The sequence below is a fragment of the Loxodonta africana genome, chromosome 25 (assembly GCF_030014295.1).
Source record: "Loxodonta africana isolate mLoxAfr1 chromosome 25, mLoxAfr1.hap2, whole genome shotgun sequence".
NCBI classification, from domain to species: Eukaryota; Metazoa; Chordata; class Mammalia; order Proboscidea; family Elephantidae; genus Loxodonta; species Loxodonta africana.
In genome coordinates, this window is record NC_087366.1 from 28159045 (window position 1) to 28186204 (window position 27160).

The window sequence follows — 27160 nt, forward strand, 5'->3', positions numbered from 1 at the left end:
AGATTTTCTTTCTACCATCTGACAGCCATGTCCATGAAGCCCTGAGTTCCAGTTGATTGTCTCAGTTTCTCTCATTTAGTTTCTTCCTGTTTCCTGGTAAAAACAAGCCTAAATAATTGTCACCTTGGTCAGAGCCAATCTGTAATGTTGCTTTAGATTTCCAGGAAAGTACGGTATTTTCTGTAGCCTTCCCCCAATAAGCCTCATTCCAATCCTGATTACTACTGCCTAAGTGTGGAATTCCCTCACAGAAGACAATTTCCTCCTATACTAGATGATATAGTGGTAAAAGGGTGGATTTGGGGATTAGAAGGACTTGAACTCACATCTAGGCTTCACCATTTATTAGCTGTGGGACCTTGAGGGAGTTATTTAACTTCTCTGAAACCGTTTCTTCATCTGTGAAACAAGGATACTACTACATCTTGGAAGTGCGTTGTGAAAGACTGAAGATATATTGTGGGTAAACCTCCTGGCACAGCATCTGGTATACTTCCTTAACATGGAAGGAGACCTGCATTCTCAAATTCTCAGGCCAACAGTCAAGGATTTACTACCAGCCCTCCTGACTGGTCTTGCTCAATGTTCTGTTAGACTCTATACTCAGGCTTCAGGTTCCAGGAATTTTAGGAGAATCAACTGTATATAGGTAGACAACTGCAGGTTCAAAATGTCATTACAGATTGAGCTTTTCCCAGTTTGGTAAACATATCTACTACAGAGGCCCCTCAGTCTGAGTACTCTGAAACAACTGCTGGAGCCCATGTCTAGGCCTTCTTTTCCCTAAGAACTCTGCATCCTCTTTTGAGCCCTATTTTCTTCCATTCCCTTATGGCCCTGCTTGACTACTTGTTAGCCCACCTGCTTCTAGGACCCCTTCCCTTCTTGTTCAAATCCAGACTGAGTTGACTCCACCTGAATTTTGGGGAAGGCAGTCTCATCTAATTGCCCACCACTGGCAAAAGCATTTTTATTTTCTTTCCCTAACTCTTCTTGGCCTTTCTACTTGGGGTGCTGGGTTACTCTTTGGCTTTTCAACTCAGAGCCATTTAGTTTCTCCTGCACAAACAAAAAGGGATCTCTTGTTTCTATGTCATAACAGTTGGCTACACTGGTCATTTTAATACCCACACACAGAGGCCAAAGGACACCAGCTTTCAGGAGCACTCTGTGGATGACAAATCCCAGCTTAGGCTTAGTTGGGTATTTGTGCACCTGGCATGGAAGGACCTCCCTTCACTCTGGAGGGCCCCTAGAGCCACAGCCAGGTCCTGGCATCTCCGGCACTCCCCACCCACGGTACCTTTGAAAACAGTGAACAAGCTCCCTGCCCTGGGTCACCTTTGGTTTGAAGTCCAGGATTCAACAGTGGCACAGGCCTTTTCATTTTCTAGCGTTCCAGGTGATTGGAATTCGGCTCAGGAGACCCAAATAAAAAGTGAATAGAAAGCAAACGACAACCAATAAGAGGGGAGAACCCCTGGGAACTTTTCGAAGGCTGTTTTCTCTGCCATCTCTGCTTCTGACAGCTCCTGGTGGTGCATAGGCTTTCGGTTAACTCCCTCAGTGAGCAGCCCCAAGGACTTTGCTGAGGTATTGCGCCCACTGGACGGAGCACACTGCGTTGACTCGCCAAGCTGTCTTTTTCGTTTGTCCAGGTAAGGCTTCTACAGCCTTCACCCAACCTGCCCCATCATTTCCCTCTCCGACGCCCCCCACCCACCCCTTTTCCAAGGAGGCTGCTCCATTAGGCAGCGCTGGCCTGTTTTTACTTAAGCAGGTTTCTCCCCAGTTGTCTCACATCCCTGGGAACATGCGTACGTCTGTGAAAGAAGCCGGGGAAGCGCTCCACAGGCGAGAAGAGCGGCTGTGTTCTGAAGCAGGCATGTTCCGGGACCGAGGGGCTCGAAGGTGCAATGGCGGGGGTGGGCGGAGGCGTAACTGACGGGAAGACCAGGAGAGAGGGCGCGCGTCTGGGCGTGGGTGCCCAAGAAGCCCAAGGGCACCGCGGTCTGTTTGCTCCGGAGAGGAAGCTTGGGCCGAGCCCAGGGAGCGGGAGAACAAGCCCAGTCTCAATCAGGAAGTTGTGTCTGTGACATCAGGGGCAGGACGGAGTTGGAGTGAAACCTCAAAAATGCAAGGCGTCAGCCAGCGGGAGGGCAGAGAACACAGAGGGCGCCTTTCTCGGCGGGAGCGGCAGGTACGCGCGGCGCGGGCGGGCGGGCGGGCGGGCGCGGGGCGCTACCACTGCCCCTCGGCGGAGGCGCGGCCGCCCGTCTCCGGACCAGGCTGCCCGTGGGAGGGGAGGGGCGAGAGAAAAGGAACCTTGACCTCGCCCCCAGACTCGGGCCGGTGTCAGAGCAGACAGCCCCGGGGAGATCACTCGGCAGCCGCGCCTGGAGGAAGCACTCCGTGAACAGAAAGGTGAGTTTCAAGAGTTTTTTGTTGTTTCGTTTTTTAAATACACTTTCAGCTGCCCTCTGGAATGGACTCCCCACTCCCCTATTTAGAAGGATGAGACCAGCCCCAGACGTAAGTGAAATTTAAGGGTTTTTTTCCTAAATAGCCGATTGACCCTTCCCAACTTCAGTTAAAATTTGCTTCCGTTCTTTTGCGGGGACTCTCATTCGTCCTCCCCTACATCTGCGTCTGGAGGGAGTCCGTATGGGTCCCTCGAGGTGGGCGGGTGGAGCTCTCTTACTCCAGTTGACAAGAGCTGCCGTTGGAAGGGACAGATAAACATTCTGTTTGCTGCTGAAAAAGTCAACGCCTGAGACCCTCCAAGAAGTAGCATGGGCTTAGATGTTTCTAAAGCCAAATCTTCAATGAGGTTAAGGAACTGGACAAAGCAAAAATATGGCCCGGAGCCAGGGACGGAGTGAGGACCTGTCTGCTGTTCTCAGAGCCTCCAGGAAATTTGCTGTGACAGATTGCTTCCTAACTTCTTTGAATCTTTAGACCGCCCCACTTCCAGACCCCTAACCCACCCATGAGGTAGAATGGGAGACTGAAGAGGACCTGTTTCCCTAGCATTTTGAAGAGCTTCCAAGAAATGCATTATGTAATCATAGGGTTAAGTAAACTATAGACGTTGGCTGCGGGAACACACACCCCTCCGTCCTGCCTTACCGAAAGGGAAACTGAACCAGGGACCGGCGCTTGCCCTAGTTTAGCAGAAAAGCTGGCAGCAGCGAGCTGCGCTACCTAGGCTACCTAGTGGGACCGCTCCACTGACTCTGTTGAATGAGGAAGGGGAGGAAAAGAACGCTTGAGCATCTCAGAAGCACCTCCCTTCCCTTCCAAAGTTGTTGTGTTTCATTTACTCAGCTGAAGTTCATAAGAACCTGAAGCTAATTTTAAGCAGCCCTCATTCTGAAGCCCTGCTGGATGATGGGAGAGTCTTGAGTTATAACAAACGGGACTTAAAAATAGCCTGAACACATCTTGTTCACGACCCTTTTACAAATGGTTTGCAAGTTCCACCTAAAGAATTCAGCAAGGGTCTTGCCTGCTTTTCCATGGACTCAGACCCATCAACCACCTGGTCTGGCGTGCCTTCCGTTTCTTCGTTGCTGGGCTGGGGAAGGAGCCCTATGTAAAAATCTGATTAAGCCCTTGGTTACATCTGGTATTCTGATCCCCTACCCCCAACCCAGATACAATTTTAGGAAAGTGATGCATTGCAAAACAAATGTTTCTGTGATCCCCATACTTTGTCAATATTTAGCTTGTGGAATCAACAAGAAGGATGACTTCTGCCCTTTTCCGTCAAGATTAAACCAGCTAAGTTACTGATTTCATCAAAGAGGGGAGGCACATCCATCCACCTGTCCATTCAACTTTTATTCTACCTACTGTGTGCCAGGCAGTATGCCAGGAGCTCAGAGTCCAAAGAAAATGAGACAGTTCCTGGTAAATGAGACAGTACAGAAACAGCTCCAGTTCAGAACAATGCATATCATCACAGTAGAAGCAACGGGGCACTGAAACAATCACACAGGTACAATCACACAGGTAGGCAGGATAAATTCCCCCAGGAATTATCTGGGAAGTCATCACTGCAGAAGTGATGGATGAGAGCAGAGTCTTAAAAAATGATTAGAAATTCCCAGGGAAAGGATATTTCAGGCAGAGGAATGAGCACATGCAAAGTTAATGGCAGGCTGGGGGAACTGCAACCCATGGGGATCACACTACTATTCTATTAGTAGCAGCGCTACTATAGTGCTGTTAAGACCAGTGAGCTCCCTCCTGTAGCAGTGGGAAGCCATATTGGATGTATTTGTGGTTTTCTTCTGTCCCAACCTGGAAAGCCTGACATATTCCAACTCAGTGAAGTTTGAATTTTATGCCAACATCAAAACTTTCAAGTGAACAGACTTCTAATGGGGGTTGTTTGTTAATGTGTTTGTGTTCGGATGCGTGTTTGGAGAGAGAACTAATGACCAGCTGGAAGCCATCGTGGAGAGATGGGAAACAGATAATGAGGACCTAAGCTAAGATAGTGGCAGTGGGAGCTGAGGAAAGGGAATGGATTTTAGCAGTGTTTAGGAAGTGAAATCAAGTGCCTGGTGACCAAATGAATATATAGGAAAGGAGGAATGAATGGAACGGAGGATGATTATAAAGTGCTGAGCTGGGAGAGGAAAGTGAAGGGGCGTCCATTGTGATGCCATCAACAGAAATAGTATAAACAAGAGGAGAAGGGGCTGGGGTAGCAAATTGTGGAAGAAGGCAATTACCACTTTAGACATTTAAGCAGGACATGCCCAGGAAATGCCCAGGTGGGGATATATGGTAGGCAATTGAGTATACAGGTCTGGAGCTCAGGGAGAAGTGGAGGCTACGCCAATTTAACTATCCCAGGTGTTGTACATAAAGGTGGTGTTGTCGGCCATTCAAGAGGCTTGTGATGGCGCTATCAGTGAGACTACGTGGATGCTGAAGAGTCTTGGATTTGTCAGTAGTGTTCTACAAATGCTGTTTTCGTATTGTACAGTGACTTCCAGATAACTCTCTCTAGACTTCAAAGGCTTTCCCAGGATGCCTTGCAAGGTTATACCTAAAAATGGTGGAGAGGATCATGGGTTTTGTCACACAAGCAGTACAGATGCATTTAACTAAACAGGGGAGGGAAACCTTAAAATCAAGACTCCCTCCCCCATGTAAAAAATGAATACTTCAGTTCCACTGTAAGCTCTGCGAAGACGTTTCTAAAACTTAACCCCCAAGTCTTTAGTTACTTCACCTGTGTGGGAGAGGCCTGCCTTCATTAAAAAGAGGGATGACCTGCTCAAACTTACATAGTAATTCTTAAGGCTGAATGCCAATGCCCAGATCTGGAGCTTGGTGTCTCTGGTGTGAAAGAAAAAAACCTTGAACTTGGAGCTAGACAGACATGGGTTCAATTCCTGGCTTGACTGCTTATTTGCTGACCTTGAAAATGTCATTGAATCTCAGCTTCAGTTCCTTTATATCTAAAATGGGGCTAATTATTCTTCACTAGGGTGATGGTTAGAATCAGAGGGAAAGAAAAAGTATGTTTTAATGTGCTATATAAATTGTAAGGCTCTGTAAAAATGTGAGGGGTTTTATTGTTAATTACTGGTCACGCTTCTTGAAGGTAACAAAATCAGATGAACTGTATAAGATCTGGGCAGCATCTTAGGCCCAGACTTGAAGCTTTTTAATTGTATCTCCTTAAGGTGGTAATTATCAAAATCCCCTTCCATCATATCAGTGACGTCTATCAATTCTCCCTCTTCTTTTTCTTAGTCCTTAGCCAAAGCGGTGAGCGCCCAAAGAATGTTTATGCCGATTGTGCACTGCACAAGGACTCCTGGGAGCTCACAGGGGCTGGAAGCCAGCCTGTATTCTGCCCCCTAGGCCATGGGCCACTCTAGGGGGGTGATTTTTTTCTAATTCTCACCAAGGTGCTGATTATATCACCAGTGACCCAAAATCAGTGCATCAGTTGCTGACTTGGATTTATTTGTGGTTTCCTTTGCCCCAACCTGGGATGCCTGACAACCCAGTGAAACTTGAATTTTATGGCAGCATCAAAACTTTCAAGTGAACAGACTTGTAATCAGGGCTGTTTGTTGTTGATGAAGAAAAGGAAGTTACCACAGATCAGAGACTTCAAATGGAAAGATACTTTAGAGGTGAGCCAGCCCCACCCCCTCACTTTACAGATGAGCAAACTAAGGATCAGAGAGGTGAGGTGTGTGCCCCGTCACAGAGCTGGTTCATGGAGGGGCCAGAATCTGAGCTCCTTCTCTCCATTCAGGCATAGCAGATACTATTTATGGTCTCTATGACCTGCACCCTATGCCCCTCACACACAGGAACATACCCAGGAACTCCAGTGCTGGCATAGAGGTAAAACTGAAAAGACCATGCACTTGAAGGCTGAATCTTCCCCAAGTGGCCTCTGGACAAACCAGAGACAGAAGCTGGAGAGACGCAGTCAGATCTCAACCTTTAAGGCAATCTCCATACCATTTCCCATCCCTTCTCTTTCCTCAACCTCAAACTTTAAACTTTTCTTAAGATTTCCCAAGGACCTCTCGAGAAGGGAAACAGCATCTGGTGCCTTCGTTAACTAAATCCTTGTCAGTGTTCCATCAAACTTATCGTGAAAACTGTTTCACCTCAGAGATAAGAATGTGGGTTAGAGACCAGTGGACAAGTCAGTATTACACGGGGGATATTGATACATAACTTCCCAATGGACGAGAAAGTCTCCAGGTGAAAAATAGGAGCTCATCAGACTTGTCACAGGCACAGTAAGAGATAAAGACAGTGTCAAGATAGGCTTTTTTTCTTCTCAAAGCAGCACAAGGAAAATCTACAGCAAATTCTTTGAAGGTTCTCCCCAGGGACACAACCCAGCTCAGCTTTCTGGCTTTTCCCCCCTATCAGCCTGAGCCATCTAAACAGAGCATCAACTGAGGACGTGAGTGGACATTTAGTGAAGGCTGAGAAAGGGTTGCTAAATTCCAAAAAGAACCTCACACAAACAAGATTCCTTTCTGAGGGGCAATTCCCAGGGGACCAGGGCAGTGTCCAAACCAAGCCATGCCCCTGGGAAGAGACTTGCTCCCACGATTGTTAGCAAGCTGCAACATGGAGTTCGTTGCTAAGAAATGAAAGAAAACCATGACTGCATTTTTTGTTCAAAAGGGAAGATTGTGTTTGTTAAGCCACCGCAGACTTGCACTCGTTCGTACTGTCTCTTATTTCTTCCTGTTAGGATGTTTTTTTGGTTGACTTTTACTCTCCTCTGATACAATACTGATTTCTTCAGATAGTCTTAAGGAAAGCCTATCAGCCCGTCAACAATTTCTTTTTGTCTTCCAGGAGAGTCACAAAAGAAAATTGGCAGAAGAGAGAAAAATACCTGAATAATGGCAATAAGGGTAGTTGCATGCTCTAAGTACTTGTAGTCATCAAATTGTCCTGTGAGGGGAAAGAGTTGAGGGCACATAGGTTTAGAAAGGGGTATAGAGACTGGGGGTTGGGAAGTGGGAAAAAAGCAGTGGGAATTGGAAAATTCCATTTGCTTTAGTATTATGGGAACAGAATGACACACAGTGGACATGCTGCGTCTTAACCTAAATGACGTGTGATAGTGGTCACTGTATATAAGAGAAGAGAGTGCTACAGGGTGAGTCAGGCACCTACTTATTCCCTTCCCAACCTGCATAGATACTGAGTTTGTGTCCTTCTGCTGTGGTTTCTAATCTTAGATTCTTATGCCGTCCCACCAATGGGACAAAGTGCCAGTTCTCAAAAGCCCCTCTGCCTGTGGTCATCATACACTCAAGGTCCTGTCCATAACCTGGAAGCTCCAGGTAGTTACTCATACACTGTCCTGAAACCACCCAGGAACTAACGCTGAGGTCAAAGTGACCTTCCCAGTGGTCAGGGTCTGGGACTAGAAACAAATGTCCATCCAACTTTTCTTCACGCCCATGAATTTTTAGTGTGTGTGCAAATTAAAAAAGAAAAAATAACAGTTGCTATTGATTCTGACTCACAGCAACCCCGTGTGTTGTGGAGTAGAACTATGCATAGGGTTCTCAGTGGCTGTGACATTTCCAAAGTAGATTGGCAGACTTTTCTTCCGAGGAGGCTCTCGGTAGATTCAAACCACTAACCTTTTTTGATTAGTAGCTGAGCACTCAAATGTTTGCACCACCCCGGGACTCCAGTGTGTATTCTAGCCTCTCAGTAACCGTTCATTGAATGATGGTGCTAAGAATTGGAGGCATACAAAGATGACAACCTTTGCTGCCCCCCATCCCACCAGACTGTTATATGAGTGCATCACAGTTTGTTTTTCAGCATCATGCTAGGGAGAAGTGGCAAAGCTGCACGAGAACACACAGACCCCTCCGAGGCCCAGCCCTGCGACTCCAGCTATCTATCAAGCCCCATCTTTGTACATGACTGCTGGCTTCCACCCACCCTTCTTTGCCACCTTGCATGCCTGACCTGAAATATTCCCTCCTGCCCAAGGCCCACAATCTGCCGAGTAGTAGCTGCCAGCACAGCACAGCACGGCAGTGGCCTAGATTAAAACCTCTAGGCTCATTACATGGGTGACCCACGCCATAATGAAGCCTCCACTCGGAAACGGGAGCCCTTTTGTACACCCCACCACCCAGACATAACCTGCTCAGAGCTTTCCTACTTCCCAAATTAGAAACCCAGATCCTGCCCTGAGGGATATTTGAATATGGCCCAAAGCCTTCGTTGGTTCAGAAGGAAAGCAGTGATCTTGAGGGCGGCTTAGGACCCTGCCTGTTTTCCAACTATGTGCTCTTTGTAGTTTTGCACCAGGACATTATTGACCCTTCTGAGGAAAGAGCTGGGTTTTACTTTTTGTCAGTGGGTGGATGGCATAGATTTCCAAAGCTGCCCATGGAAATGTCGTGGCACCTCCAGACGGAGGCACTGCGCCCCCTTCCCCTGGCGTGCTATGTGGGACACGGAAAGGAGGCATAGTCACACAGCATGTGCCCTATGGGGAAGAAGGTCCCATGCTCCTGACAAACATTTTCCAGAGATAAGATTTCAGTAGTTTAAAAATGTTATTATTTCAAGGTGGGGTTAATGGTGAGACAAAATAATACTTAAACCACTGGGTATATACTCAGTCAACATTCGTTATTGGGGAAAAGGAATAAAAACACACCAAAAAGATGAAGGCATTTTATACTTCTTCCATGGTTATTAATGAAACTATACCATTCTTTTCCATTTACTATCTATTAGCTTTCAAGAAGTTTTGCATTATCTCCTCTGGTATTTTTATCGGGATACTTATAAATTCATTGTCCTTTGTGGCAGATAATTTGTAAATTAAGTGGAATACTTCCCCTTGTTGGGTCCCTTAGTCGTTGCCTTTGATCTGATTCTTCATTTAGAGACATTCAGTCCTGCCTCTCATTGTCCTAGTGATGCAGAGTAATTTGGATGCTTGAGATAGAAAATATTTGGGGTAAACTATAAAGCCTCCTTGGTGTAGTTTACTAGGAAGCAACAGCTTAACATTAATGGAGAACTGTATGTGTGCTAAGTTCCTTGGTTGGTATAAATGGTTTGCGCTCAGCTACTAACCTTAAAAGTTGGCAGTTCGAACCAACCCAATGGTGCCACGGAAGAAATGCCTGGCAATCTGCTTCTGTAAAGATTACAGCCAAGAAAACCCTATGGAGCAGTTCTACTATACAACACATGGGGTTACAGCTGCTGTGTTACAGAGTAGAACTGCTGTGCAGGGTTGGGTTCGGTATGTGCTGAGCACGGCAGGTTTGGTTTGGTTCGGTGTGTGTGCTGGGTGTTGCACTAAGCGCTTTACCCACATCCTCTCATTTAATCCTCACGACAACTCAACAAGATAGGTACTGCTATTATCCCTATTCTGCAGATGAGAGAAACTGAGGTCTCTGCCAAGGGCTAAATGCTCTTCTCCTGACTCCAGGGCACTGTCCTATAAAGAAACTCTATAGCCACCACCAGTGATGAATAAGGCTTTTCTATTCCTCAGGAGCTTATGGTCTATTTTGGTGGGCAGATGGGTAAAGAGGTGGTTTGAATACAGTATAACAAATGCAGCGGTAGGTATAAAGACAAGGACTCGTAGGATCCACAGGGAGAACGCTCAGCCCAGCTCTGGGAGACGAAATCTAAATCTTTATTTTTTACTGATAAACCTTTGCGACCCTGGCTAAGATTTGACACCCCCCCCCCCGTCACCCTTTGGCGCCACCATTTCATTACTGTCTCTCCAGTGCAGAGTATCTAGCATATAGTAGCTGCTCATTAAACATTGGTTAATAAACACACATACTTCCACAGAAGGAACTTCCAGCCCTTCTCACACTGCTATGGGGTTCCAGTGCCAGGGGCCTGTATTTCAGTTCATAGGCTCTTTCAAAGCAGGTTGTGGCCTAGGAGTGGAAGGCCACAGTGAGGGGAAGGAGATGAGGAAAGGCCTAGAATGCTTTCTGGTTTTCTCTCTACTTCTGAAGTGGCTCTGAGTGCATGAGAGAGACAAGAGGACAGAGGGGAATAGGGGTGGGGAGAGGCACAGAGGCCCTGGGAATGGCACTGTGTGGAGGTCTTCCCATACTCAGGCAGGATATAGAATTACATAGGATCCTAAGAAATGAATTGGGAAACTACTTTCCAAAGCTAATTTCTCCATTTTCTCTCAAGATTTTATTGTTGTTTCAAGGACTCCTAACTCACGACTCTACAGTGTCTGAAACAATTCACCCCAGCCAGCAGGTGCAGAAGGAGCAATGGTGACACAGTGGTTAAGGGCTTGGCTGCTAACATAAAGGTCCGTAGTTCAAACCCACCAGTGGCTCTATGGAAAAAAAGATGTGTCAGCCTGCCTCCATAAAGATTACAGCCTTGAACAGCCTGTGGGACAGTTCTACTCTGTCCTGCAGGGTCGCTATGAGTCGGAATCGAATCAGTGGCAAGGGGTTGGGTTTGGTTTAGCAGGTGCAAGAATCTGCAGCTTCATGGGAGGGTCTAGACTCTCCCTAACTGGGAATTCTCATCCCTTTTTCCCCACTCGGTGAGATCTTGGTTCCATGGCTCACTTTCTGTTAGTCAGCTTTGGCTCCGCTCTGCAAAAGAAGAATTATTAAAACCTCTTAGGAGGCCTGACAGCCTTGCTTTAGAAGGCAGAAGCTGCCCCAACATGACTCTGGCTACATTTTTCCAAATACATTCCTTAAACACCTCTCTTTGCCTGATACTATGTTAGGGGCTATGAGGAATTAAAAGAAAACCAGAGGCACAGATCCCACCCGCAGGGACACGGCGAGACCTCCCTGCAAGTCCTGCCCCTCTCAGTAACAGCTGTGAGAAAACAGGCTCTTCCCTGGGATTAGAGTCTTTTCTGGAATCTCTGCTCCCAAATGCCGCCATCTCTTCCCCCACCGCCCAGGCTCTGGGCATGGCTGACCCCTGCTTCATCCCTGCTCAGCTGGCTCTCCAGATGTCTGCTCAGCTGGCTAAGCCATAAACTGCTGCTGATGGCTGCAACCCCAACTGTCAAACTCCACCCACTGCAAGACCTTCCTGTTCTGCCCTGGCCCCAGTCCTTACCCTGACCCTTGCTTACCTCACTATAGCCCTGCTCTGCTATTCCACCCCATGACCTGGCCCTGCAGAGGCCTATGCAAAGCTTGTATAGATATTAGGGCTCTTGATGCCAGTGATGAATGTATGTCACTGGCCCTGTTACGGTAACACATAGCAACTACATGTTGTTGTTAGCTGCCATCGAATCGACTCCTGACTCATGGTAACCCCATGTGCAATGGTGAAAAAAATGCATGCTGTCTGGCCCTGTGCCATCCTCATGATCAGTTGCAGATCAGGCTGTTGTAATCCACAGGGCTTTTATTATCTGATTTTTGCAAGTAGATTGCCAGGCCTTTCTTCCTAGTCTATCTTAATCTGGAAGCTCTGCTGAAACCTGTATAGCATCATAGCAACATGCAAGCCTCCACTGACAGATGGGTGGTGGCTGTGCACAAGGTGCATTTGCCAGGAATTGAACCCAGGTCTCCTACAAAAAAAAAAAAAAAAAAAAATTTTTTTTTTTTTTTTTTTTTTTCTCCTACACTGAAGGCAAGAATTTTACCTGAACCATCCCTGCCCCACTAGCTGTGTCACATAGACCCTCTTTACTCTGCTTTTTTCCACCCCTCAGGACTATAACCAGCCAGTTAGTTAATCAACAGGCATTTATTGAGCATCTAATATGTGCCAACACTGGGGATACACAGAGGAAAAGCTGGCAAATAGCTCACAGTCTAGTGGGAAAGCAGACAGGAGCAGCATCTGTACTACCAGTGGGCAGTAATCTCTCACGCACTGTCAGGGAGGAGAGGTGATGGAGAGGGAAAGACATTTGCAACTGTCATCATTTCTATGTAACACATGATTCTAGAAAAAGCACCCAGGCCACCAATTCTTCCTATCTGGTGGGGGATGTACACAGGTCAATCTTCACTACAGTTTTACAGGCCAGAGCAATCTCCACTGGCTCTGCCTATAATAATGAAAGGTGTCTTTCCATGATACACACAGGAGTTGTCATGTGGTCCTTTTTGCACCCTGTGCTCCTCACCATTAGATCACAGCGGGGAGCACAAGCGCAAACACCTACAGGGGCCTGCCAGATAAAACTAACATTTGTTGAACACTTACTCTGTGCCAGGCACTGTTTTAACCACATTATACAGATGAGTGAACCCATTCAATTCCCACAGCAGTCTATGACAGAAGGTCTAGTCTTACCCCCTTTTTATATTTGAGGAAACTGAGCCAGAGAGATCTAAAGGGACTTTCCAGCGTCAGAAAGCTAGTGAGTAGTGGGGTCAGGCTTTGACCCCAGCTGGTCCCTGGGTGGTGCAAACAGTTTGCACTCAAACAGTAACCTAAAGGTTGGTGGGTCAGACCCACCCAGCAGTGTCGTGGAATAAATGCTTGGCAGTCTGCTTTTGTAAAGATTATAGCCAAGAAAACCGTATGGAGCAGTTTTATTCTGTAACACATGGGGTCATCATAAGTCAGAATTGACTTGATACCAGCCAAGTTTGGTTTTTTATTGTTTCGGTTTGCCTAAAAGAATGATGTAGGCAGTGTGAGAGCGCGGGGGCCGTGACCATGCAAACGAGAAAGCTCACAGCACATCTCAAGGCTGTACATTCTAACTTTCAAAACTCGGCTGCAGACCAAACAAAATCCTCGCACTGGCCACATCTGCCTCGCCCACTGCTTGTTTGCAATCTCTGACCGACAGACAGACTTTAGGACTTTAGGTTTGCCTCTTGAACAAAAATCTCATTTGGTTTTCATAAAAAAAAAAAAAAAATTTTTTTTTTTTTTAAACCTCGTGCTAAATGTTGGCAGTGTTGCTAACTGAACGTGTGTGTATGTGTGTGAGAGAGAGAGAGAGAGAGAGCACAAGAGGAAGAGGGAATTGAAATCCCTTTGAATTTGAGCCAACCAGTTTGGGCTTTCATTACCCAGGGATTTGTGACTACAGATTTGAAATCGGGATTTCACCAAATTAAAAAATATTTAAAGGGTTAAAGTGTGTTTTGGGATGTGCAGGCAGAAAGTGCACTGTCCACTCGTTTCCTTAACACAATAAATCTGCTTTCATGGTCAAACATGAAGAATGTCCTTGGGCCAAACATGCCATCAGTCACCCCCTAGCCCTGTTCCTGGTCATAACACAGTAATGAGGTATAGCAAGAGAAAAGTTTCCCAGGGCCCTCCTTGGGGCCATGACCTTGAGGAATTCCCACCAGCCCGAGGGGCAGCTCACTGGGATGCGAGGATTAGAGCCAGTAGCTAGAAGAAGGGCTGAGGGTCAGTGGGGCCAGCTGTTGGGGCATTACTGAGTAGGAGTGAGAGGTTGGAAGCCTCCAGACCTGGCTGGAGCCTGGGCCACCTTGATTGGACTCTTTTCATGAGCTAGCTGTGCTTTCTTGAGCAGCATAGAATCCCCTTTCTTTCCCATCCTCGCTGCCTTTAAACACCCTATTCACCTTGTAGGTGCCAACTCCAATCACACATTCTCAAAGCCCTCCCTAGATTGCTCCTTAGAAGGGGCAGCATCCTCCTTTCTGCTTCCACAACCTTTTGTTTGAATTCCCGTTGGGACACTTAGCTAGTCATGCTTTATAATACTTCTCCTATGCACAGCCATTTCCCCAGCAAAAAATAAATTCCTTGAGTTCACAGGCTGTACCTGTAGTTCAATTTTTAATGCCTTACCTAGACAGCAGGCCGACTTTCTACTTCTCTCTAGGTAGTATTATCTGAGAAAGCCTAGAAAAGACAGAGGTTCCTCCTGTACATAGGAAATGCTCAATAAATTTGAATTGAATTATATTGTCGGCTGCCGAACTGCAGAGAACTGAGATGGCAATACTTGGCCATCTCACACAGCCTCCATTGTGTGAACAACCCAAGCTCCGTGAAAGAAGTAAAAAGCTGGGAAAGGGCATTCCAGCTAATGATGATAATGGTGAGGAAATAAGACACACACATACTCTACTCAATTTGCTTCATAACAGGAAACTACCAAATGAAATGATATCACCTCATGACACCGAAATGTCAGGAACACAGCCAAACACAGGGCTTTCCACCACAGGGATAGTCTCACTTTCAAATGATGTAATCTTCATTTTCAATATGGCACCCCATTTGACGCCCACAATCTTTGGGAGTCAGGCCTCTTGGCTGCTCCATTTCTGTTTCGTGGCACTGACATCCTCACTGGAGATTCAAAAGTAGCCAGTCACCAAAAGGAGCCTGCAGGGTGTGCCTGCACTGTAGAAAAAAAAAAAATTCCCAAGAATATCTGGCATCAGAGCACACTGCCCAGGTGGAAAGAGCTCTCCAAACCCAGAACGTTGACATTCCAGTTGATGAATGTTTTTCCCCTAAGTGCCTTCTTCTATCTGATCATAATGCTGTATATGAACCTACAAACCAGCACGTGGAGTGGAACAAGCGCTGGGTATTTAATTTGGCCTAGAATTGCCACACTATCATTACCTGTGAGACCGTGGGCAAGTTATTTAATTTCAGTGATCCTCAGTTTCCTCAGCTATAAAAATGTTCATTTATTAATTCAATCAAGTACTTTCCAAGGGCAAAATATGTTTCAGATGCTGGGGATGCAGTGATGGGAGTGGATTCCTTCTAGGAAGATGATTAAATCAACAATTAACCCTAAAGCAGATTAAGGGCTGTGGTAACGGCATAGATACAGTGAGGGACACAGAGCAGGGGCCCTAAACTTTAACAGGGTCAAGGAAAGTATCCAAGGGGAACGATATTTCAGGCAAGACTTAGAGGATAAATGGAGGCAAGTAGATTCAGTGGTGGTGGTTGTGGGTAAGGTTGGAAAAGAGTTATGGGTTCCAGATAGAAAACATTGTCTGAGGCCCCAAAGCAAGAGAGAAGCTACAAATCTCAGAGTTTGAGGAACAGAAGGCTTTTTAAACTGTCAAGAGAGTTTCAAAGCAGTGGGTTGCCATTGTTTCCCCTCTTGTTTCTTTTTAGCAGTTAGTATAGCCAAAGGAGGACCATAGGCCTATAAAACAAACAATAGCACACGGAAGGAACGTGCTTCCTATGCTTCTTAATTCAATTCAAATTCCTGAGACCAAATGGGCAAGTCCTGCCCAAAAGCAAGGTAAGAAGGCAGGAAGGGACAGGAACTGGACAAATGGACACAGGAAACCCAGGGTAGAAAGGGAGGGTATGCAGTCACATTGTGAGGATTACAACCAATGTCACAAAACAATGTGTGTATAAATTTTTGAATGAGAAATTAGCTTGAGCTGTAAACTTCACCTAAGGCACAATAAAATTGGAGGAAAAAAAAAAAAAGAGCACCACACTGGGCAGCTGGAAAACTAGAACTTTGTCCTCCCTTGGCCAGTAACCAGCTTTATAAGCTTGAAGAAGACGCTCAGGCTTTCTGCTCTTTGGTTTCTTCATCTGTGAAATAGGACAAGAAACAAAACCCCTCCCCTCCCCACATTCCAGTGGATTGAATGAAGAAATGTTTGTGAGAGTATTTAAAAAATTAAAATGACTTAGAAGTGCAAGGTCTGTGATAGGATTTTCCCCAGTCATCAATCAGCAAAGCCCATTGGGTATCAGTGGGAAGACTAGATAAGTGATCGCGTCAGTGTATTTATTCCCCCACCCCACCCCATTGCCAAGGGATCATGAAATAAATAGCAGTTCCTTTCTGACTGGTGTGGTGATATTTCATTTCAACTCATAATCAGATTTTGTTGAAGGAAGAAAGTATGCTATTAATATTTTTTTTTTCTTTTTTGTAATACCTGTGATTATGTACTGAGCCCAGCTAGTTAGGGCAGACTGCCAGTGAGCCCAGGGGTGAAGGCTTAATCCCGCATAATCCCGAGCTCTGGCCAAAGGCGGACTTTCGGTTGTGAGAGGTCTCAGGTAAGAGGATGCAGCGGCTGAAGCACTGATCCCATTAGAGGTCCTCTGCTCACCAGCCCCAGGGCCTTCCTGGGCCCGTTCCACCAAACCTGTGTTAAGCCTTCAATCCCAGTTCCTCGTGGCCATGGAGCTGATTCTGACCCATGATGATCCCACGTGTGTCGGAGTAGAACTGTGCTCCACAGGGTTTTCAATGGCTGGTTTTTCAGAAGTGGATTGCCAGGCCTTTCTTCTTAAGTACCTCTGGGTAGACTTGAACCTCCAACCTTTTGATTAGTAGTCAAGTATTTTAACCGTTTGCACCACCCAGGGACTCTAGGCCCTCAAGGCCCTCTGTAATGTCACCAGCCTTGCCTGTACAACCTCATTTCCCACTCTTCTTCAGAAGGAACCTCCGCTGCCCTCCCAGTCCAGATCACGGACATGCAGCTTCTGTGCCTGCCTCAGCTGTCCTGTCCCAGTAGTTCACCCACCTTCCTCCTTCACCCATGAGGACAACCAGCCTCTCCAGGCCATAACGTCCAGCACAGGGGCCAGCATAACCTCGTCTCCTCCATGTGGTTCCCCCTTAAAACTTCAGCCCTTGTTGATTTCTCTCCTGCTAACACTGCATTCATTTCAGCACATTCTCATATTCAGCTTAGCACTTAACTACTATTATTATCTCTGAAAATCAAGTTTGGCAAAGCATTTTCAGTTTATAAATGCTCTCAGGTATATTCTTATTTGAGTCTCCTCACAAGAGTGGATGGTGAGTGAAGTTGGTGTCGTTGTCTTCCTCTCTTACATATGAGGAACCCGAGGCTTGCGAGGTTCTAGCAGAGCAGGATTTCCACTGTTCTGGGCTTTGTTAAGGAACCCTTTTAGGATAGGAGCCAGTTCCTTTACTTCTCTTTGTTTTTGCCTCAGCATCATTTTGATCGTATAGTAGATAGTTAACTAACACTTCCTGAAATTAAATCCAGATGCAATTTCAGGAAAAATCATTCAAGTGGCATATTTTGTTGATGCAAATCATTGCTATTAGTCCTGTTAGCCTCTTCGTGTATAAAGAACAACATGCTTGCAGCATTATTTTTATTACAGTGACTCAGGAAACAGCCTAAGGGAAGCTCACAGAGGTCTATACAACAATCTCCCCTGGGGGTGTCACTCAAATGCAGGCAACACTCCCTGTGCTCACACCAAGCATCATGGCCCCAGGCCCCCTGGCAATGGATGGAAAGTACTTGTCACAACTTGCTCAGCAGGGTGGACATGCTCCTTTGGAAACCTGTGGTCATTTGGGTACACGGAGGATCCAGGCTACCCAGCACTGAGTTGGCAGGTGGGCCTCAGCCCCACTGCAAGGCCAGGTAAAAGAATCCCCCCTGAGAAGGGGGTGTCCATCATTCATTCTGGGTTGGAGGCAAGAAGACTTTCCAGCATGGGAGCAAATTTCCCAAGAATTTCAAGCCACTTTGCCTTTGCTTTCTGCCATACCCTATATCTGTCTAGAAAATACCAGTTATGACAAAATATTTGTATAGTTTCTAACACCCAACAGCCTGGCAAAGAATATTAAATCAGGAAAACAAATCAGTCTCAGAAGAAATACAATCAGAATGCTCCTTAGAAGCAAGGATGTCAAGGCTTTGGCTTGCTTGCTTACTTTGAACATGCCATCAGGAAAGACCAATCTAAAGAAAAGGACATCATGTTTGGTAAAGTAGAGGGTCAGTGAAAATGAGGGAAACCCTCAATGAAATGGGTTGATACAACAGCCAAAACAGTAGACTCAAACATAGCAACAATCATGAAGATAGTGAGGAACTGGGCAGTGATTCCTTCTGTTAGACATGAGGTGGCCATGAGTGGTAGCCGACTTGATGGTACCTAACAACGGCAACAGCCGAGGAGCACATTCACATACGTTATCTGCTTTGACATAAGGACCCTGTGAGACAGGTATTCGCTTCCACTTATTTACTTGTTTATTTACTTTAGAAAGTATATGCACACAATCTAACATTCAAAATATTACCGAAGGGCATGGAGTAAAAAGCCAGTCTCCCTTCCAGCCCTGCCCCAGTTTCCTTCCATAGAGGCAACGCATACTATCATTTTCTTATGTTCTTCCAGATTATTCCCTACTTTGGAGATGAAGAAACTGAGACCCAAAGCAGCTGAGTGACTTTCCCAAGGACGCAGAGTAAGTCACGGGGCAAGGATTTGAACCGCTTCTCATAAAACTGCCTGTGAGCTGCCCCCGCACTTGTGGATTTCCAACTGTCTTTAACTACCTTTTAATTCATCTCATATGAGAACTTACAAGAATGTAAACAAACAAAAAAGATAGCGTCAAAGCCAGAACAGGAGACTGGAGCCCCATAGGCTGTCCACCAAGCAGCACAGCTTGGAAACCACTGCCTTCCCCTGTCAGGCACTGCAAAGACACCAGCTCCTTCTCTCACTGCTCCAAGCCAGCTCCCATCCCCAGGAGCCTTTCCTGCCTTCTAACTGTCAGGGGCAAGACCACACATCCAGACCGAAGTACTCTGTCAAAGCATTCCCACCAGGCCAGTGTCCTACTCCTTCAAGACCTTAAGGTTTAATCTGATTAAAAAAAAAAAAAACTTCTGAGCTGTTCATGGGAGATAAAGCCTAATGGCCCAAGGCTGCAGAGAGCCCAGCCCTGAGACCACACTGTGGGGAGAGCTGGAAGACAAGGTCAGAGTTCCCTGGCCTGTGCCACCACCCCACCTACCTCTCAAGTCCCGATATGCTCCCAAATGGTTTCTGTAAAGCCTTGAGGTCTCCTGGCACAAGGGGGAAGGGATGGGGTGGGGTGGGGTGGGGTGGAAGGGAACATACTGAGGGAAGGGTGTGTGTGTGTGTGTGTGTGTGTGTGTGCAGTATCTACAGAATTGTTGTAGTTGTTAACTGCCATCAAGTTGGACTTCGACTCATGGCAACCCCATGTACAATGAACCAAAACGCTACCCAGCCCTGCACCACCCCCATGATTGGTTGCAAATCAGACCATTGTGATCCATAGGGTTTTCACTGGCTGATTTTCAGAAATAGATTTCCAGGCTTGTCTTCCTAGCCCATCTTAGTCTGGAAGTGCCACTGGAACCTGCTCAACATCATAGCAGCATGCAAGCCTCCCCTGATAGATGGGTGGTGGGTACATGAGGTACATTGGCCAGGAATTGAACCTGGGTCTCCTATATGGAAGGCAATAATTCTACCATTGAACCACCACTGCCCCCAACCAGTTGCTGTTGAGTCAGTTTCAACTCATGGAGACTCCACCTGTGTCAGAGTAGAACTGTGCTCCATAGGGTTTTCAGTGGCTGATTTTTCAGAAGTAGATCTCTCGGCCTTTCTTCTGAGGCATCTCCGGGTGGATTCAAACCTCCAACCTTTCAGTTAACAGCCGAGTGCATTAACCAGGGGCTCCATCTATAGGATACTCCCCTACAACTCCCTACTTAAACAATTTCTTTTTCCCCTATACTACAAATCACGTATTTGCAATTACCTGTGGCCTCCTTGGGAAGGACATCTCAGGGGTGGAGAGGAAGATGTTTGGGGGCAAGGGCAGATGCGCTGAGATCAGGGATGTGTAAAGCCAATGACAATTCCAGAATGTCTCTATAGGACGAGCTTAGGGGCAGCAATCTATCTGCACAGAGGCACCTAACGCTGCATTTGCTGAGAAAATGTCATCTGTGTCAAAGAAAGGGGCTGCTGAGACAAAACAACCTGCTTGTCTGCACTGGGTGGGTGCTCAATAAATATTTTAGCTCACTCATATATGTCCTCTGCATTCACAGACTATTATTTATCAAAACTGCAAAAAAAAAAAAAAGAAAAGAAAAAAAGCTCCAGGCAACGTTCAAAAAAAAAAAGAAAACAAAACACCAAACCCGTTGCCTTCAGGTCCATTCTGACTCATAGTGACCCTACAGGACAGAGTAGGACTGCCTCGTAGGGTTTCCAAGGAGCCGCTGGTGGATTTGGACTGCTAGCCTTTTGGTTAGCAGCTCTAAACCACTGCACCACCAGGGCTCCCCATGCAATGTTGGGGATGCAGATTTAAACCCATGCAGATAGGAAGGGAAAGTTCATGCTCCGGCCGAGAGCCTCTCTGCATGGCTCGACCTCCGGACAAAGCCTGCGGCCCGAAGCCTGGTGAATCCGAAATATTCCACGTGGTGCATTCCGCAGGGCTGACTTACTGTGGGAATGAGAACATTTCTGTTCACTCCCTGTCTGATTTGGTCTTTACATTTTAAGCCTTCGCCAGGTAACTTTTGGCTTTTCATTGCCCTGAACTTTTGTTCACATTAAATGAAAGGAGGAAATGGGAAGGAAAATAGAAACTGTATCCGTATTGCTTTGGAGTTGCATAATTGTGTATTTTTGCCACACCATTAGTTTTGAACTATTCCGGCCTATTCGCCTCTCCCCCACTGCCACTGAGGGAAAATAAATAAGGTGTTCAATTATGGCTGCAAAGTTTGCAGAGCTCTGCATTCCCTTCTCTAGTATTGAAGAGAATTATGCAACTTTAACCTTAGGATTTATTTTTTAATTACCACCTGTGTGGGAGACCTTGAGTTACACAAGTGCTTGGTTGTCCTCCACTTTTTCAAAAACCACTCTTTACTTTCAAGAGGATATGACGTTTGAAAGCTAAAACATCAGTTATGAGAGTCAGCCAGAGGCAGGGCTTTCACTTTATTTGTCCAACCAAACTGGCATGGCCCCACCCCAACCGCCTGTAACACAGATGACTTCAGAGCCTCAACTCACGCTTTCCAAAAACAAAATTCTACCTAGGTGCTTTACCACACCCACAAACATTGGCTCCAAAATCTTTTTGAAGTATTGAAGGATGAGAATCAGAACTGTGTAGCCCATTTATTTCTCTGTAACCATGGCTACAGGTTTTATTAGCACTGTTACCAGGATCTGGTCAGAACTGATGTATAGAAACGACAAACAGGTGTGCGTGGCTTCAGGGTGTGCGACCTTAAATTCTGGAAAAGTAGTACCTCATGGCTATGATTCGTAAAGGACAGGGGAGGGGAGAGGAGGGGCCAGGAGGGTGATCTGTAAGAGAAGTTCAATGTTTTAATTTTAGCCTTCATTCAGTTTTTTAATATAATACCCTAAAATACCACTACCTTGCATTTAGATTGCAGTGTTCACTTCTCAATGTACTTTCACAGGTCTCGTCTGCCCTTCACAACAATCTTGAGGAGATATCTGGGAAGGCAATAGCCTCCTCTCTCAGATGAGGAAAGGGTCAGAAAGCTTAACCGTTTGCCCTGAGGTCAAGAGGCTGGAGAGCTGCTGCACTGGGGCTAATACTGGGTCCTCTGGCTCCTAGCTGAATATTCTGTCCACTGTGCGCCTCTTGCCAGCCTTTTATAGTGCGTCTGGGGACATTTGAGTGCCTATTAATTCCTCTTGCAAACATTCCTCATCCTTATCATTTGACTGATTAACCCAAGACCAGGGTCAATTAATCAAACCAGAGGCTACAGCTCCAAAGAAAGTCTTGCCCTTTGCCCTTGTTTCTATTTTCCAAGCCCTTGCATAGCTCTACCCTACATAGATTACAAAAAAAAAAAACCCACCAAACCCATTGCCATGATAGCGACCCTAAAGGACAGAATAGAACTGCCCCACAAGGTTTCCAAGGAATGCCCAGTGGATTCAAACTACCAACCTTTGGTTAGCAGCTGTAGCTCTTAACCACTAGGCCACCAGGGTTTCCATAGATTATAGCATTTAGAAAACAGTTATGTAGTCCCTACCCCTAAAACCAACCAACCTGTTGCCATCAAGTCCATTCTGACTCATAGTGACAGGAGCTAGAAGCTCAAAGTGCCTCCAGGGTCCAGATCTGTGGCAGGTCTTGGTAAGGTTTGGGCTGTGGGATCGGGGGAACAGAGAATATACAGGCCCCCTAGAGTTCCAATAGATTGTGGCTATGTGGTTAGCGTGGCCAAATCATAAGAAGATTTAAAACTGAGAATTTTTTATGAAATCAGAGGAGATAATAAAAAAGTGCCATGGGCTAAATGTATCTTGTGGACAGCCATTGTGCTCTGTACCAACTCAAAGGAGTTTTAGACCTTTGGACTTTGACACCCTTTGTTGAGACTGTTGTCATATGTGATATTTTGTCACACTTCTATTCTTACAAGTCTGCTGTTGTTGTCATTAGATGCCATCCAGTCATTTTTGACTCATAGCAACCCCATGTGACAGGACCACACCCTGTAAATACACTCTTGGTTAACTCAGATATCTTCTGTGACCTCAGGGTGGTCACATTTTAATAGGATTTACATGGCTACACAGAAGATAGTTAATCAAGAGTGAATCCACAGAGTGTGGCACACATGGCAAGCTTTCAAATATATCATGGATACATGATTGGGTGACCATTCCATCATCCTTGAAGAGAAAGTCCAGAGACTGAAATCCTCAGGCTCCCAAGAATAGCAGCTATGTGGCACAGTGGTTACAGCAGGATCTTTTGACTCAGACAGGTCTGGATTCAAACCTCCTTCTGTATTTTAGTAGCCCCATAAAAAAGCTCCATAGCCTTGAGCAAATTATGTAATCTCTGGTAGCCTCAGTTTCCTTATCTGTGTCTCAAACCAAACCCCTGCTCTTAAGTTGATTCTGACTCATAGCAACCCTATAGGACAGAGTGGAACTGCCCCGTAGGGTTTAGAAACCTGGTGGCATACTGGCTAAGTGCTATGGCTGCTAACCAAGAATTCGACAGTTCAAATTCTCCAGGCATTCCTTGGAAACTCTATGGGGCAGTTCTGCTGTCCTATAGGGTCGCTATGGGTCAGAATCAACTCCATGGCAGTGGGTTTTTAATCTTTATGGAAGCAGACTGCCACATCTTTCTCCAGTGGAGCGGCTGCTGGGTTCAAACCACCAACCTTTCATTTAGCAGCTGAGCACTTTAACCATTTTGCCTCCAGGGCTCCTGCCATCTGTATTAACCTATAGCCGTCAAGTCGATTCCAACTTGTAGCAACACTATAGGACAGAGCAGAACTGCCCCATAGGGTTTCCAAGGAGCAGCTGGTGGATTCAAACTGCCGCCTTTTGATTAGCAGCCAAATGCTTAACCACTGCACTGAAAGGCGTACCTTCTGAGTTGTTGAATGAGACTGTGCCTGTATAGTCTTGGTTATCACACAGAGTTGCACACTTTGTAAGAACTCAACAAATGGTGGCTTTTTGATTCAACAGATCACTCCCTGTTCCTATGAAAGGCAGTAAGACATTTTGCCAACTCTTTGTTTTGTGACTTTGGCCTCTTAACGTATCTAAGTCAAAAGAGGCCAAGCAAAGGAAAACAAGTGAGCATTCTAGCTGAAATGAAGAGGAGAAAGTTGATAGCAATGAACAAAACAAGGCTTCCCTAAGAAACTAAGTCCTGGAGGTCAGGAGGGCTGAAAGAGGGAGAAGTCACTGGGAATAAATGGAAATAAAGTTAGCAAGAAAGCAGGGGAGAGGCAATTGTGTCTGCCCTGATATCCTAGGAGCTGGGTAACTCACACTTTAAACCCGTTCAGTGAAAAATCAAACTCTGGCTACCAAACCAAAACCAAACCCAGTGCCGTCGAGTCCATTCCGACTATAGCGACCCTATAGAACGAAAAAATTCTTTAATAAATAGATGTTTTCACCTACTACACAATATGAAAATATACTAAGAAGAAATACAGTGCTTTATCATTTTCAAGGCACCCACTGTGTGAAGTGTATTTATGCTACATGCTTTTCACACATTATCTCATTTAATCCTCCCAGCAATGCATTCATTCATTCATTCATTCATTCATTCATCCATTCAGCAAATACTCCTGGCCCAGGCCCTGTGCTAAGTACTGAGGATAAAATAATGTAGCACAGTGTATAAAACACCTAGCCCTCTGAAAAAGGGGCTAATAGCTCTGTGTGCAGAAGAGAAAACTGAACTCAAAGTGCTTAAGTAAAGTTTGCCAAACCCCACCCCATGTTAGTGGAGGAGGCAAAATTCTTGACTTCAGGTTTTCTGGTTTATGAGAAGAAAAGTTAGGAAATGTCCTTGATAATCTCAGCGAGGTAAATATGAGGAAGTTGTTGACTTACTAACAGACTGGAGATACTATCTGCAGTCAACCGTAGTTGGAATTCTCAGGAAACCAAGGGGACACAATGTCTAATGACTAATCCTAAGGGTGAGTTGAAATGGACTGATGAGTCTTAGACTCTGCAGTACAGAGGAGGAGACCATGTGATTAAGGATGAGAATAGAGGAGGAAAAGAAAAGGGCCAGAGATGCTTTCCATAATAGAAAGTCAAAGAAAACCCAAATGAAAACCTTTTAAACTCTCTTCATTGTTCTGAAATTATTCTCCGATTATTTCCCTGGTGTCATCTTCAAGAAGGGAAAGCGTGTCTTTTACCTCCCCTATATTTCCTAAAAAAATATATATATATTTCCTAGCACACCTTAATTAATCCTTGATTGATTGAAAGATTGACTCATTTGAACCTGGAGTGAAACTGAGCCTTTTAATTTTCTTTTCTGCTGAAGCTGAAATAGAGCCTATAGTAATTAGGAAAGGATCCCTTATTACCAGAAAGTCCCAGCTACAGTGGGCTTTGTATAACTGAGCAGAAGGAAGGTAGGTGATTATTTAGAAGCTGATAAAGCACACTCCTCCACCCACTGCTGCTTTAAGTGATACGGGGTTTTCTTGATCATTATTTCCTCCTTAAATGAGTTAGGTGGCTGGAGGACCTGGATGGACCCTGGGCTAAATGAGCAGGTCATTGTCATCAAAGTCCAACCACATATGCCAACAATGGTCACTTTTCTATATCCTTCGTTGCCACTGCTCTTTCTCCCCAATGACCTGGATGATGGATTAATATTTATTCAAGATTTTGTTTCTTTGAGGGCCCTTGGCTTAACTTGTGTGACTTCATTCATTCATTTAGCTACTTGCCAGACTCCGAGGAAACAGAATAAGTAAGGGCTCTGTTCTCACAGAATTTATATTCTAGTGGAGAAAAGCAGGCAATTAAAACCGAAAGTGACAAGCACATCATACATGAATGAGAAATTTCAGAATGGGAAGTACTGCAAGGGCAGCAAGCACATGGTGTGGTAGAAGATAACTGGGGTCAGGCTACTTCAGCTTACTTGGTTAGGAAAGGCCTCTTGGTGAGGTAACATTTGTGGTTCCCCTTGAATGAGAAAACATTTCAGCTGAGACCTAAATGTTATGAAGTAGTCCGTTATGCCAAGATCTGAAAACAAGTGTACTAGACTAAGGGACAAGCAAGATCCTGAGGGAGTGAACAGTCCCAGAGTGTGGCCAGGGCACAGTGCATGAGAGAGAAAGGGGTATGAGCTGAGGTCAGAGAAAGAGGCAGGCACCAGATGATGGAGGGACTTGAGGGATGTGGTAAGGAGTTTAGATTTCACTCTGCAGTTGATGAGAAGCCATGAGGAGAAGGTGGGGGAGGGGTGAAATAGTAATCTGGAGAACAGGCTGCAACAGGGGAAGCAAAAAACCGGAGAGACTGATTAGGAAGCTACTACAGTAACCCAGGTGAGAGACAATGGTGACCTAGCCATGGAAATGGAGAGACGTGGGTGACCTTAGCAATGGAAATGGAGAGAAGTGGGTGGCTTTTGGAGACAGAGCCAATGGAACCTGCTGATGGGGTAAAGATGGGGGTGAAGCAAAGAGGAGAGCTAAAGATGAAGAGTCTTCTGCCTAGTTCAATTGAAAGAATTCATTCATTCATCAAATATTTATTAGGACCTATTGGTGTGATAAGGAAACCCTGTGGTATACTGGTTAAGAGCTATGGCAGTTCAAATCCACCAGGCACTCCTTGGAAACCGTATGGGGCAGTTCTACTCTGTCCTACAGGTCGCTATGAGTCAGAATCGATTCAATGGCTAAGGGTTATTATGTGATAGGCACAAAGCTAGGACTTCAGGTTATACAGACAAGTTGAATCACAGCCCTTGAGGAGTTTGTAGTGAGTGAGAGAAAAACATTTCAACAAGTACAAGAGAAAGTTTTAGAGAGAGAAGAAACACACATTACTCTTTGTACTTTTCTGTAGTCTTTAAATTTTTCCAAGAAAACAAATCATTACAATACAATGAGATAAAGGCTGTGGTAGGTAATTGGGGAGCACAGAAGAGCTCACAGAGGAGGCTTGAAGGACAAGTTCTCCCAGTGAATGGGACAAGAGAAGAAGGTGAGGAGGCATTCCAAAAGATGAAAATGGGAGAGAGCAGAAAGTTTTGTGGGAACTCAAGGAAAGGGTGGTGATGAGGGTGGTGGTGGAAGGTGAGGCTAGGATGATAGGAGGGACAAGGGACAAGATCAACAGCAACTTGGTCTTCTTGCTAAGAAGCTGTGATTATCATATAAGTGATGGAGAGCCAAAGAGGGGCTAAACAGGAGTGCATAATCACATTCAGGTTTTAGAAAGATGGGTTAGAGGAAGAAAAAACCAGAGACGAGTTTAAGGGCTTGGACAAATGTGGTAACAATGAACAGGAGTACACCTATACTTC

The 27160-nt window shown here is 45.6% G+C and overlaps 1 protein-coding gene across 7 annotated transcripts in view; it reads left to right on the plus strand.

Annotated features, from left to right (window-relative positions):
* The first annotated feature begins 1967 nt into the window (after positions 1–1967).
* The window catches only part of KIAA0040 (KIAA0040 ortholog), a 39916-nt gene continuing 14723 nt past the window's right edge, over positions 1968–27160 (plus strand). For 2 of the 7 annotated variants that reach the window (XM_064276608.1, XM_023549251.2), the window contains exons 1-2: positions 1968–2200; positions 18661–18730. The gene's annotated coding sequence lies outside the window, so the exon portion shown is untranslated. The other 5 variants (XM_023549250.2, XM_010590992.3, XM_010590993.3 and 2 more) reach the window with 4 other exon arrangements.